This window comes from Protopterus annectens, chromosome 4.part0 (assembly GCF_019279795.1).
Source record: "Protopterus annectens isolate FY-2018-M chromosome 4.part0, PAN1.0, whole genome shotgun sequence".
Classification (NCBI taxonomy): Eukaryota; Metazoa; Chordata; order Ceratodontiformes; family Protopteridae; genus Protopterus; species Protopterus annectens.
In genome coordinates this window covers 222,751,275-222,765,859 of record NC_056733.1, presented here as the reverse complement: position 1 = coordinate 222,765,859, position 14,585 = coordinate 222,751,275, and the positions used below count along the sequence as shown (strand labels likewise).

The window sequence follows — 14,585 nt, the reverse complement described above, 5'->3', positions numbered from 1 at the left end:
AAGCTAAGAGATGAGACTAAAGGAATGGGAACCATACCTGACGAGGCCAGAATGTGACAATGAGGATCACTCTGCACCGCAGTCAGCAAGCTTTCTGAAGAAACTTCGGAATGAGTGGCAATGGTGGATAAGCATACAGAAGCCTGGGGGGGTCAAGCATGGACTAGAGCGTCTCTGGGGACTTCCCCTGGTGAGGGAATCGGAGCAAAGAACTGGCTGCACTTCACGTTGGAAGGAGATTAAGGGATCGCAGCAAGGCTGACCCCATGCAAGGAAGATCTCCTCCACTACTGACCATTTCAGAGACCACTCGTACGGCATCAAAATGGCCCGACTCAATCTGTCCGCTAAAATGTTGGAGCACCCCGGGATGTGCGTTGGTATCGGAAACCGACCGGTGGAGAGCACCCATTCCCACACTCTCATGGCCTCGCGACATAGGGGATAGGATCTGGTTCCCCCCTGCTTGTTGATATACCAGACAACAGACATGTTGTCTGAGTGAATTGCAATCAATCCGAGAGGGAGGACAGTGTGAAAGGCTTCCAACGCTAAAAGCACTGCACTCCTCTCTAGAACATATGTGCAACTTGGTCTCTGACTGGGACCACGTGCCTTGGACTGTCCTTCCCAAACAGTGTCCCACTCGAGTTGGGAGGCGTCCGTGGTCACTTTGGCTTGGACTGGAGATGATGCGAAGGGGCGTCCCGATATCTCCGGTGAACTTAACCACCAAAGAAGAGACGTCCTGCAGACGTGACTGATCTTGATCGGAAATTCCATGGGCAGATCTAGCCAAGACCACTGAACAGCCAGAGTCCACTGAAGAACCCGCATATGAAGGCGCGCACAAGGGAGAATCCATATGGTGGCAGCCATGCAGCCCAGAGCCCGGAGAACCTCGCTCGCCTTTGGAGACTTGGAGTCCGCTATCTGAGCTATGTGACACCGGAGGTGTAGGATCCTGTCTGGAGTTAAGAATACCTTCATCTGCAAAGTGTCTAGCCGTGCCCCAATGAAGTCTAGAACTTGTACTGGTTGCAATTGGGATTTCTGAACATTGACTGTAATCCACAGTAGATCTGCAAACCGAATTAAGTAATCTCGGGCCAGACACAGGTGATACTTGTTGGGCGCAGCGAAGAGCCAGTTGTCCAGGAGAGCCAGTTGTCCAGGAATGGAAACACCTGAATACCCTGAAGCCTCAGGTGAGCCGCTACAACTGCCATTACCTTGGTGAACACCCTGGGGGCTGTGGTGAGACCAAAGGGTAGAGCTCTGAACTGAAAATGACTGGCTCTCAGCCAGAAGCGCAGAAACCTCCTGGAGCTTCTGTGTATTTTGATGTGGTAGTAATCATCCTGGAGGTTTAACAAGCACATCCAGTCGCGCACTCGGAGATTAGATAGAATAGACTGTAGGGTGACCATCCGGAATTTCTGTTTGGCTACAGACAGGTTTAATGTTGACAAGTCTAGAATGGGCCTGAGGTCCCCAGTTTTTTTTGGCACCAAAAAGAACCTTGAGTAGATGCCTGATCCGGACTGATAAGGGGGAACCTGTTCAATGGCTTGCTTGAGAAGCAACACAGAAGCAAATAAAAAGTAAAAAGTAAACCACCAAAGTATCAGGACCGATCTCTGCTGCTCCTAGCTCGAACAGGGCACAATCCACACAGTGATTCTATTAATAGTTCACCAACAGTAATAACGTAGCGAAACACTATTGCGAAAAACTATTTATTCACCAAGGCACAACTGCTCTCTGCATACAGTGCAAAATAAAATGAACTAGCAAAACAGGTTTAGCGCTTTCATCTGTTCATAACAGACTTCCTCAGAACCTACAACTGACAAGAATAATTCTTCTCTTAAACAACTTTTGGCGCCAAATCTATCAATTAATTAATTGATTAATTAAAATTCATTATATTTGCAGTATGTACATAATTTCATTTAAAATATACTTTAAAAACATTCTTATTAATTCTGTAAGAATACAGTGTTCAAAATTAATTATGCAGTGTTCAAAATTAATTATATAAATAATGCATACTTACTGTATACTACGCTTAACACAATTAAAGTTCACATTAAAAATAGCATTAAAAATAACAGCACATGTTTGTCAGTACTTAAATATTTTGTTGAATGAAAATAAATTATTATATGACATAATTGCTAATGTTATTCCCCTAATGTCAAAAATGGTTTTAAACTAATATACTCGTTCAATCCAGGGTACGTAGTGGCATCAAGACAAATTTGCCATTTACTTTCCATTGCACCTAACTCCGCTTTCCAGTTGCCACTACCTATTGATCTGTCTACTACTTCCAGGATAGCAAATTTGAATATATGCTCTTTACCTTTGTCTTTAACGTGTTTGCTAAGTGCGTTTTTATCATCTCCTTTCTTTATTTTGTAGGTATGTTCATATATACGGGTTTTTAATTTTCTCTCTGTTTTGCCTATATAATATGCAGAACAGGATAAACACTTAGCTAAGTACACAACTCCCTGACTATTACAATTTCCAGCTCTAAATTTACATGTGCTTTTAATAACATTGTCTAATTTTACATATTTGTCTTCATTAATATGTTTACATTGTGTGCATGTACCACATCTTTTAGTACCCTTTCCAATATTATCTTTTTTATGTCTATACTCACTACTTTCAACTATTCTCTTAAGGTTTTTACCTGTTTTACATACTATTTGTGGGTAAGGTCCCACGATATTTCCTATATCGTCCATGTTATACAATAGAGTCCAATATCTATGTAAAATCTCTTTAACTAAATTAGTATGCAAATTATACATAATCACACATGCTCTTCTTTCTGATGTCCTATTTGTCCTATTATTAAATGCTTCATATCCTAATAATGGATGATATTTCTTTCCCCATTGTAATCTAACATATTGGACCACATCATCTAACATATCTTTTGGGTAGTCTCTTTTCGTGAATAATTCATATATGTGTCCTAGTTCTTCTGTCATTAACTCCATTGTAGATGACATTCGAGCTGCTCTTACGCATTGTCCTTTTACTACGTTTTTAAAAATATGGGGAGGGTGACAGCTTCCAAAATGAAAGTAATCATTGGAATGTGTTTGTTTCCTAAATAGTTTCGAGGTAAACCCTACCCCACTGTTACTTATATATGTGTCCAAGTATGCTATTCCCTTATCTTCCACTGTGTGTGTAAATTTTAAGAATTCTGTAGTACTATTGATATATTTAATTAAATCTGGTATAGTATCCATTTTTCCTTTCCAGATAATAAATAAATCATCCAAAAATCGTGTATATAGGGAGATATTTTTATAATATTCACTAGGAAAAAGGTAGAGGTTCTCCCATTCCAGCATAACTAAATTGGCGTATATGGGTGCACATGATGCACCCATTGCCGTACCTCTTGTCTGTCTGAACAGTTCTCCTTGGAATTCAATATAGTTATGTTCTAATATGAGGCTCATCATACTCAAAATGAGTTGAATTTTGTCCCAAGAGAGGGTTGAGTATTTTCTCAAACTATTGCCAAAATATTCCAGCCCTTTATCTATCGGAATACAGGAGAAGAGATCTTTAACATCTATGGTTATGAATATGATGTCTTTGCCCCACACTTCTGGTGTTAACTTACTAAGAAAGTGCCAGGAATCCTTAATAAGATGTGGTACATTTCCATAGATGTGTTTTGTCCACTGATCAATGGTGACCCCCATGTTGAACGTTTTGGACTTAGAACCTGAAATGATAGGTCTAAATGGCGGATTTCTCAAGCACTTGTGGATCTTCGGAATACATACTATTCTGGCCAACATCGGGTACTCATTCCTAATGTAGTTATATGTCTCTTCATTTATTCTACTATCTAAAAGGTATTCTTCTAGGACCAAATCAATACGTCTATGTCCAATGTTTACTTGGTTGACTGATATCTCCTCATAGTTCCCTGAGTTAAATAGTATATTTTGCACCACACTATTATATTCAGCCTTGTCGTATAAAACAATCCCACCTCCCTTGTCCGGTTTCATAATTCGAGTATCTTTATTGCATATAACTTCTTCTAATGTTGTTCTTTCCTCATTGGTCAGGTTGTCTTTCAAATTCTTATCAATAATGTTTTGCTTCCCAATGTTTTTGTATATGTATTTGTATAATTCATATACTTCTTTACACACAGCCTGTTCGTATGTAGCAACCTGCAGGTTAGGCGGTGGTATAAAGGTGCTTCTTTTAACTAACTATAAAGATAAAGATACTCGAATTATGAAACCGGACAAGGGAGGTGGGATTGTTTTATACGACAAGGCTGAATATAATAGATTGGTGCAAGATATACTATTTAACTCAGGAAACTATGAGGAGATATCAGTCAACCAAGTAAACATTGGACATAGACGTATCGATTTGGTCCTAGAAGAATACCTTTTGGATAGTAGAATAAATGAAGAGACATATAACTACATTAGGAATGAGTACCCGATGTTGGCCAGAATAGTATGTATTCCGAAGATCCACAAGTGCTTGAGAAATCCGCCATTTAGACCTATCATTTCAGGTTCTAAGTCCAAAACGTTCAACATGGGGGTCACCATTGATCAGTGGACAAAACACATCTATGGAAATGTACCACATCTTATTAAGGATTCCTGGCACTTTCTTAGTAAGTTAACACCAGAAGTGTGGGGCAAAGACATCATATTCATAACCATAGATGTTAAAGATCTCTTCTCCTGTATTCCGATAGATAAAGGGCTGGAATATTTTGGCAATAGTTTGAGAAAATACACAACCCTCTTGGGACAAAATTCAACTCATTTTGAGTATGATGAGCCTCATATTACAACATAACTATATTGAATTCCAAGGAGAACTGTTCAGACAGACAAGAATGCGGCAATGGGTGCATCATGTGCACCCATATACGCCAATTTAGTTATGCTGGAATGGGAGAACCTCTACCTTTTCCTAGTGAATATTTTAAAAATATCTCCTATATACACGATTTTTGGATGATTTATTTATTATCTGGAAAGGAAAAATGGATACTATACCAGATTTCATTAAATATATCAATAGTACTACAGAATTCTTAAAATTTACACACACAGTGGAAGATAAGGGAATAGCATACTTGGACACATATATAAGTAACAGTGGGGTAGGGTTTACCTCGAAACTATTTAGGAAACAAACACATTCCAATGATTACATTCATTTTGGAAGCTGTCACCCTCCCCATATTTTTAAAAACGTAGTAAAAGGACAATGCGTAAGAGCAGCTCGAATGTCATCTACAATGGAGTTAATGACAGAAGAACTAGGACACATATATGAATTATTCACGAAAAGAGACTACCCAAAAGATATGTTAGATGATGTGGTCCAATATGTTAGATTACAATGGGGAAAGAAACATCATCCATTATTAGGATATGAAGCATTTAATAATAGGACAAATAGGACATCAGAAAGAAGAGTATGTGTGATTATGTATAATTTGCATACTAATTTAGTTAAAGAGATTTTACATAGATATTGGACTCTATTGTATAACATGGACGATATAGGAAATATCGTGGGACCTTACCCACAAATAGTATGTAAAACAGGTAAAAACCTTAAGAGAATAGTTGAAAGTAGTGAGTATAGACATAAAAAAGATAATATTGGAAAGGGTACTAAAAGATGTGGTACATGCACACAATGTAAACATATTAATGAAGACAAATATGTAAAATTAGACAATGTTATTAAAAGCACATGTAAATTTAGAGCTGGAAATTGTAATAGTCAGGGAGTTGTGTACTTAGCTAAGTGTTTATCCTGTTCTGCATATTATATAGGCAAAACAGAGAGAAAATTAAAAACCCGTATATATGAACATACCTACAAAATAAAGAAAGGAGATGATAAAAACGCACTTAGCAAACACGTTAAAGACAAAGGTAAAGAGCATATATTCAAATTTGCTATCCTGGAAGTAGTAGACAGATCAATAGGTAGTGGCAACTGGAAAGCGAAGTTAGGTGCAATGGAAAGTAAATGGCAAATTTGTCTTGATGCCACTACGTACCCTGGATTGAACGAGTATATTAGTTTAAAACCATTTTTGACATTAGGGGAATAATATTAGCAATTATTTCATATAATAATTTATTTTCATTCAACAAAATATTTAAGTAGTGACAAACATGTGCTGTTATTTTTAATGTTATTTTTAATGTTAACTTTATTTGTATTAAGTGTAGTATATAGTAAGTATGCATTATTTATATAATTAATTTTGAACAATGTATAATTAATTTTGAATACTGTATTCTTACAGAATTAATATGAATGTTTTTAAAGTGTATTTTAAATGAAATTATGTACATACTGCAAATATAATGAATTTTTAATTAACCAATTAATTAATTGATAGATTTGGCGCCAAAAGCTGTTTAAGAGAAGAATTATTTTTGTCAGTTGTAGGTTCTGAGGAAGTCTGTTATGAACAGATGAAAGCGCTAAACCTGTTTTGCTAGTTCATTTTATTTTGCACTGTGTGCAGAGAGCAGTTGTGCCTTGGTGAATAAATAGTTTTTCGCAATAGTGTTTCGCTACGTTATTACTGTTGGTGAACTATTAATAGAATCACTGTGTGGATTGTGCCCTGTTTGAGCTAGGAGCAGCAGAGATCGGTCCTGATACTTTGCTTGAGAAGCAGCTTTGAAACCTCTAGAGCTGCGGCCTCCCTTTGAGTGGGTGGAACACCTGGGAGGTGTTTTGGAATATTTGGAGGGGCAACAAATGGGATAGAGTAACCACTGGATATTATCCGTAACACCCAGCGATCTGTCGTAATGGACTCCCATGCCACTGGGTGCAAGGACAATCCCCCTCCCCCCCACTGCCTCCAGAGTAGGACAGTCGGGCAACCCCTCAGGGCTGCTGACCGGGTCTATCAGAAAAAGGTTCCCTAGACCCAAAATTCCTGGGACCCCCTCTACCTCTGGGTCGGCATCGATCCTGCCCCCCCTCTGCCTTTGGGGGAATAGTTGTCCTGAGAATCCTGGGAAAATAGATTTTTGGAACCACATCTTCTTCTGCCCTCTTGATTCCTAGAGAAGGACCGCTGAGGGTTAGAAAAGCGGATCCCGATGCAGACAGACAGTCTTCCCGTCCTTTTCACTCTGGACAAGCGTGTCACATACTGTCTTCCCAAAAAGGGAAGAACCATCGTAGGGAGCGTTAATAAAAGACGCCTTGAAAGGGTCCGCGAACTGACACAACCTGAGCCAGGCATGACGCCTCATGGTTAAGCCTGTCCCAGCTGCCCTAGCTGCTCCTTCTGTGGCATGGGAAAGGAGTCGCATCGACGTGTTTGAGTCTGACTTCAGAGTAGACATTTTCGCAGAGAACAACTGTCTGCCTGCGGCGATAAAGACTCTGGGGGCGACTCAGCGAATTCCGAAGCAAGGTCTCGCTGAAGCCGGATCACGTGCCAAATAATTCAGCGCACGGATTGAAAAGGTCGCTGAGGAATAGTTGTACTTCCCAAACCTATCCACTGACCTGGACTCCTTGTCTGGAGGGTGGACTGAGGAACTCCCCTGTGCTAGTTCCTTTCTTGTGGTCGCTGCAACCAACATAGCATCAACCGGGGCTCCTTTTGACCAAGGTTGTCTGTCTGAAGGGGGAGATAAAATCTCGTCAGGGAGTTTGGGGATGGGCTCTACAGTGTCAGGCTCCTTCCATGCTCTCGTGGTGATGAGATTCACAAAGGGGTCCGCTGGCAGGGACACCCAGGAAGTAGATGGGCCCATGCCAAAGGCCTCCAGGAACACAGACTCATCCCCAGAAGGTTTTGGGGCTGACCAACCTCCCCTCTGGCGGAGGATCTCCATAATTTCTCCGAAGGAGACGTCTCCGGGAGGTGACCTGGGGGAACCTTCTCCATCTAAGTCCGTGTCCGTAGTGAGGGACTCAGGGGAGTCCAAGTGCCTCCTTTTGCACTTGCGCTTACGGTGACCCTCTTCAGTGGTACTCTCAGAAGGGTATTCGTGAGCCACAGGGGTTTCCTCAGGGAAATTAACCTGGGGATCCTCTGGCACGGGCTGTCCCTGAGACAGGATGAAGGGAGTCGTCGCCAAATCCAGGGGGGTCTGGGTGATATCAGAAGGGATGGGCTGGGGTCTCAATCCCTGGGAGAGAACCCTCTCCACCACTTCGAAGGCCGAGGGAGAGCAGACCTCCTTAGCACCCAGTAAGGAAGACGGGAGCAGAAGCCAAAGTAGCCTGAGGTCCGAGGAAACAGATCGGACCTGAAAAGGTTGGAGCCGAAAAATCTATTCCCTCGGGTCCGACTCCCTGTCTGCAGCTCTGAGAGTCGCTCGGATCCAAACAAGTCGGATCAGAGGAACTCAAGGTAATAGCCGGAGTCTAGGTTGGAGGAACAGTCAGCGCCAAGCTACCAGCTCCGAAAAACTTCTGATCCAAGAGCCATGAAGCAGACACACGGATCGGGGAAGGAGAGATGGGATGGAAAAAAGGCATGGAGGTCCCCCCTCCAGAGGGAGAGGGGCCTGGCAAGACTCCCATCTGAATTTGCGTCTGAATGAATCTCTGCATCATCCTGTTCATGTCCGATAAACTCCAAGCCGACCTCGAAGAGGCCACCGACTCGGATCCGGCTGGTCTGCGCAATGGGGAGGAAGGCCTTGGGTCTGAATGTTCCAACGGCACCGGTGAGAAACTAGGAGACCAGAGCCGTGGAGAAACAGGCCTCATGGTCTTAGAAGGGGGATTAAGAAAGAGCTCCCTGTCTGGCGATCTCTTGCGATGTCTGTCCTTTCTCTTCTCCCTATCTTCTCTGCGCCTTTCTGTATCTTTTTCTTTTTCCTTGTCAGCCATGCTGACTGTAGATTTGTCTTTAGTAGACCCATCACCAGAAGACGAGGGAGGTTGAGTCCCCGTCTGGGTGGAAGGTGGAACACTAGAGACAGAGGCAGATTCCAGCACGGCAGCAGGGAGAAGGCCTTTGGCTACTAGCTTGGCCTTCCGATCCCCAAGGGCCCTCGGATTGAAACAAAAGCAGATAGCACACTGAGTGGACAAATGTGCCACTCCCAAGCAAATCACACACAGAGTGTGACCATCAGCCGGGGAGAGCTTACGGCCACACTGTACATTTTTTGAAAACAGGCTTCGGCTGATCAGCCATAGTCCTGCACCCAAAAAGTAAAAACACTACCTACCAAAAAGAAACCACACACAAACACAGGTAGGGGAAGGGCAGGCCTAACAACTACTCTCCAATTTTTTTTTTTTTACGATGACAACAAGCGATACACTAAACAAGGGGAGGAAGGGAAAATATTCACTCAAACGCACACTAGATACAAGTAATAATACCACTTATTATCCCTGAGCTCAGAGCAAAGGAGACCACGATGCACACTACTGGCGGGGCATACGAGATCTGAGGGAAGATATGAGATGGTACGGCATTATGGGTAAGGGGAGGAGCTCAGAGCCAAGTTGCCGGCTCGGATCTGAGGGCAGATAGGAGATGGTAGGGCATTATGGGTAAGGGGCGGAGCTCAGAGCCAAGTTGCCGGCTCGGATCTGATACAGATCCGTATACCCACAGGTTGCAGATAAAATGAAGTTAACTACTTCAGATGAATTTGTTTCTCTGGCATGAGGAAAGCCATCTGGGCAGTTGTATTCAAGCTTGCACCCAGGAATATAATCTGTTGACAGGGTACCAGTTGTGATTTCTTTTCATTTATGATGTACCCCAGACAAGTTAGAACCCTTTTTACAAACACCAGATTTAAAAGTATGTCCTGGTTTTCTGCCTGAATTAGACAATCGTCCAGGTATAGATAAATTTGAATATTTCTTTGCCTGCAAAATGCAATCACTGGAGCCAGGCACTTTGTGAATACCCTGGGTGCAGTTGACAAGCCAAAGGGCAGTGCGAAGAACTGATAATGGAAGTAGCCTGCTTTGAAGCGTAGGTATCTTCTGCAAGATTCCCGGATTGGGATGTGTAGGTATGCTTCTTATAAATCTAGAGTTACCAACCAGGCGTCTTTGCCTAGCATAGGAAGTAACTGGTGAAGTCTCAGCATCTTGAATTTTGGAATCTCCAGAAAAGTGTTTAAAGTAGACAGGTCCAGGGTTGGATGCCATGATTGGTCTTTTCTGGGTACCAGGAAAAGCCCGGAATAGAAACCTTGTCCCTTTTCCTCTTCTGGTAAAAGATGAATAGCCCTCATGCTTAAGAGGGAAAAGTACTTTATTTTGAGCCTCTGCCCACTGATTTGGGGGCAGGTCTGGCCACCCATTTGGTGTTGGCAATGTGTGGAAATAAAATCTGTATCCCTGGGACACTATTTAAAACCCATTTGTCCTGGGTTACGAGTTCCCAGTTCTTTGCATGAAGAGCAATCTTTCCCCCCAAAGGGGCGGTTAAAAAATAAGTGCATGGGAATTTTAAAAGGAAGTCATTGAGACTGTTTACCATAGGGGGGTGTCTTGCTATTTCCAGATTTGGAAGTGGAGGTCCCCTACTGCTTAGTTCTGAGAGTCCCCTGGGACTGAAACCTGGGGCTTTTGCTGTGTCTGGATTTGGCTTGAAAGGATCTGGAAGGGGCTGGAAAGGACCAATTCTTAGTAGGCCAGTGCCTACTAAATCTCGGAGGTTGCACTTGTAAAAATCTTTAACAGTTTGCATAGATTTAGCTTCATCTTCCATCTTTTTAAGAACTTTTTCAGCCTTATTGCCAAACAGGCAGTCCTGATTTAAAGGAGCATCCAACAATTTAGCTTTAACATGATCAGGCAAAGATTGCTCCTTAAGCCAAGTATGCCTTCTAAGCACAGACCCAGTAACAGCAGCCCTGCAAGAGGCCTCTAAAGAATCAAAACCACATTGCAAAGTATGTTTTCAACTTGTTCAGTAGAATGCATTAAATCCTGTAAATCTTTATTTTACACACAGTCAGGAATCATTTTCTGTTTAAGCAGTCCAATAATATGCTGTTGATATTTTAACATATGAAATTGGCAGTTTAAAGCTCTGATTGCCAAGGTTGCAGAAGTATAAACCTTTTTACCCCCAACTATCCAGCACCCTGGAATCTCTATCAGAAGGGGTAGGATTTTTAGCAGTATAAGCCTTAATGCCCTTGGGCCCCTGAGAAATGGTTTCTGGATCTGCAACAAGATTTTTGAAAAGGAACTTGTGGGACTCAGGAACCCTATAATATCTTGTCGGGTTTACTAGGAGCCAGAGGCAGGGAATCGGGGGCCAAACTGGATTCCGAGAACAAATAAACAATGTCTAGTACAGGAAGTATAGCCAAAGGCCTAAGCTGAGGTAGAAGGAAATCCCTAAGCCTCTTTTCTGAATCAGAAAATTCCTGGCTTTCCCAGTGGAAATGCTCCCTTAAAGTATGTAAAGTTTCCCCTAAAGAAAAATCCTCAGGAGGGGAAGCAGAGGGAATGGAATCCTCTACATCAGAATCCTCAAATCCAGGTCATTAGAAGAGTCAGAAGAAACAGAATCCTGATTAGAAGATTCATAATCAAGTTCAGGCCTAGGCCTCTAAGGGGGGGGGGGGGGTTGACTACCCCTGATCTTCAGCCATTTTTATCATTTGTTTTTTAGGCACAGGTGGCTGAACATGTGGCCTGGGCGTCAGTTTTTTAGACATGGATCGATATTTTCATAAAGAAGGCGGTGTCGATTGAATATGCAAGTCTGTAGGCCTGAATACACCCTCAATAGCCAGTGCCTGCACAGCGGCTCCGGACCCATCCAACGTAGAGACACATCTGCAGGTTCCATAGGTGAAGTATCTTGCGGCATACCGGACTCAGAGTGGGTCTCTGTAGAAGCCTGCGAATCAAAAGTAGCGGGTATCGGGAGCTGCGAAAGCACCAGAGTACTGGCAACTGGCTTAGGAGATGCGTCGTCGGCAGTTTTGGACCTCGGCGGCCTGTCTGTCTATCTTTGCATTTGTTTGGAATCACAGTAGTCGGATGGCTAACCGACATTTCTAGACAATTAAACAGTGAACCAAAATATTTTAAGGCAAAAATGTAACGACGACGGATATTGCGCTGATTAAATAAAGCACAAAACTGACAGCAAGGTACAACACAGTCAGGGCCTAGGCAACGAATACAGTACGAATGAAAATCTTTATGAGGTATTTGCTTTCCACAAGTAATGCAATTATTAACTTTTACTGACATTGGTAAGGAGTTAGAAAAACGTTTCCCCAACGGTTCTTAGCTTTAAGTTGAAGACTTCGGTTCTGAAACTCGAAAATGACAATTTCAGGAGTCGGCCGACCGACACTTGAACTGCTTCTGCTTCGGGCACCGCACGGCAAGAAAGACTGATGTAATGGCGTCGGCTGCACGTTTTACACCCCTGACAACCTGACGTCATGGAAGAAGGGACAGCAGCCGACGCAGGACCCAAGACTGTTAATCAGGCCAACTGAGGGCAACTGAGGGCAGCCTGCCAGCAGATTACCCAAATGTAATGACTGCAGCAACAGTGAACATGAAGAACATCATAGCTGGTCTCACTACCCTCTTGTAGAGCTTCCCTTTCACTCTCTTCTCCACCCACTCCCATCCTGCCTGCACTCTCTTCTCCACCCACTCCCATCCTGCCTGCACTCTCTTCTCCACCCACTCCCATCCTGCCTGCACTCTCTTCTCCACCCACTCCCATCCTGCCTGCACTCTCTTCTCCACCCACTCCCATCCTGCCTGCACTCTCTTCTCCACCCACTCCCATATATTCTGTCTTAGTCCTGATGACCTTCATTCCTCTTCTCTCTACAGCATAACTCCATCTCTACAGGGTCTCCTCCCCCTGTTCCCTACTCTCAGTACAGATCGCAATGTCATCTGCAAACATCATAGTCCACGGAGACTCCTATCTGATCTCATCTGTCAACCTGTCCCATAACCATTGCAAATAAGAAAGGGCTCAGAGATACTACTTGATGTAATCCCACCTCCACCTTAAATGCATCCGTCACTCCCACTGCAGACCTCACCACCGTCACACTACCCTTGTACATATCCTGTACCACTCTTACATACTTTCCTGACACTCCAGACTTCCTCATACAATATCACAACTCCTCTCTAGGCACCCTGTTATATGCTTCCTTTAAGTCTACAAAAACACAATGCAACTCCTTCTGATCTTCTCTGTACTTCTCCATCAACACTCTCAGAGCAAACATCGCATCTGTAGTGCTCTTTCCCGGTATGAAACCATACTGCTGAGCACGAATCATCCAGTCCCTTCTTAACCTAGCTTTCACTAGTGTTTCCCATAACTTCATGCTGTGACTGATCAATTTAATCCCTCTGTAGTTACTAAAGCTCTGCACATCACCCTTAATTCTTAAAAATTGGTACCAAAACACTTTCTCTATTCCTCAGGCATCCTCTCACTTTACAAGATTTCATTAAACAATCTGGTTATGAAATACGTAAAATTAAATAAAATCAAGTAGAAACTACACTTCACTCATACCAGAGTGGATATGAACTTCCAAATTACTTAAATTTTGTAAAGTAAGAATGCAAACTTACACATAGTTAAAGGAATCCAGCACTGGTAAAGAGTGGAGACGACAGGATACTCATACTGAGTAATAAACCTGACTTGTGAGTAACCGAGTTTCCTCCGGGCTTTGGGCTCAGTCCTATCCTGTTTCATACAATCTTTTATATCTTGCTCTCAACAAGGTTACTAGGTATGCAGATCTCTAGTTCTGACAAATAATACAGTAACTGAGATCACAGAGTCTATTAAATGCATTGTTTTACTTTAAGTATCTTTCAGAGAAAATGTTGCTTCTGTAAGAACTAATGCACTCAAGAGTTGCAGTCCTGCTATTTAAATCATTTTAACCAGTGCTCCTTCCATCTACAGGACTATAGGTATCCATTTCAGCAGGACTATATGCATCCTATACCATACCTATTATGGGAGTACATAAATGATTTGGTCCCACATGAAAGAGCAGCCACTGAGACTATACAATGGAAAGTCACTAGGATGATATTACACTTTTAGAGAGGTAGGTTGCAGAACCCATGTGTGTTAATTAGGCCAGTCTGTGGTATACAGATATATCTGAAGCAGGTTGTGCTTGGTCTCTACAACCTTAAACAACCTTGTTTTTTTTTCTCCCAACACTTAAAAGTTGTAACAACGTGAAAATGACTTGAGGGAAAATAAATCTTTCACCTTTGTGGTTACAACTCGTGGGAAAAGCAAGTTTAGGAGCCCCTCTAGTCAGCCGCTAGTATAAACTCCTTTTTAAAAGGCAAGGCTTTGACACCGCATCTTTAAAAACATCTCACTAGTGGGTAGGTCAAAGTAATTATCAGCCCGGTTATAGAGTTAATATTGTATGTCAGCCACTAATTTAATTTATACCTATGCTCATACCTATGAAACTAAAACGTGCAATCAAGTACTTTCATTCCTATTATGAGCATTAGTCACTTCTGAAAATGACTAGGTT

At 42.4% G+C, this 14,585-nt stretch overlaps 1 protein-coding gene across 1 annotated transcript in view; it reads right to left on the bottom strand.

Moving 5' to 3' along the window:
* SIRT7 (sirtuin 7) overlaps positions 1 to 14,585 on the bottom strand; it is an 885,398-nt gene that overhangs the window by 841,278 nt on the left and 29,535 nt on the right. The window lies entirely within an intron of this gene.